Source organism: Penaeus monodon, chromosome 27 (genome assembly GCF_015228065.2).
Source record: "Penaeus monodon isolate SGIC_2016 chromosome 27, NSTDA_Pmon_1, whole genome shotgun sequence".
Classification (NCBI taxonomy): domain Eukaryota; kingdom Metazoa; phylum Arthropoda; class Malacostraca; order Decapoda; family Penaeidae; genus Penaeus; species Penaeus monodon.
In genome coordinates, this window is record NC_051412.1 from 37,344,988 (window position 1) to 37,345,236 (window position 249).

Consider the following 249-nt stretch of genomic DNA (forward strand, 5'->3'; position numbering starts at 1 on the left):
GATTGTAAATGCTCAAACTTTTTTTCAATTTTCAGGAAGAAAAAGAAGAAGAAAAATGGTGAATTTTTACACTTTTCAAGAATTTTTGGTACGAATTGTTCATTATCGGGTTTGTTGTAGGTGGTTACGTTCGGTCGCGGGAAAGGGAAGTTGTCTTGTAGAGTAAAAATCACGCTGATTTTTTTTTTTCCATTTTTTTCTCTCTTTCCTTTTTCCCCCTCCCTCTCCCCGCCTCCATAAATCCATCTA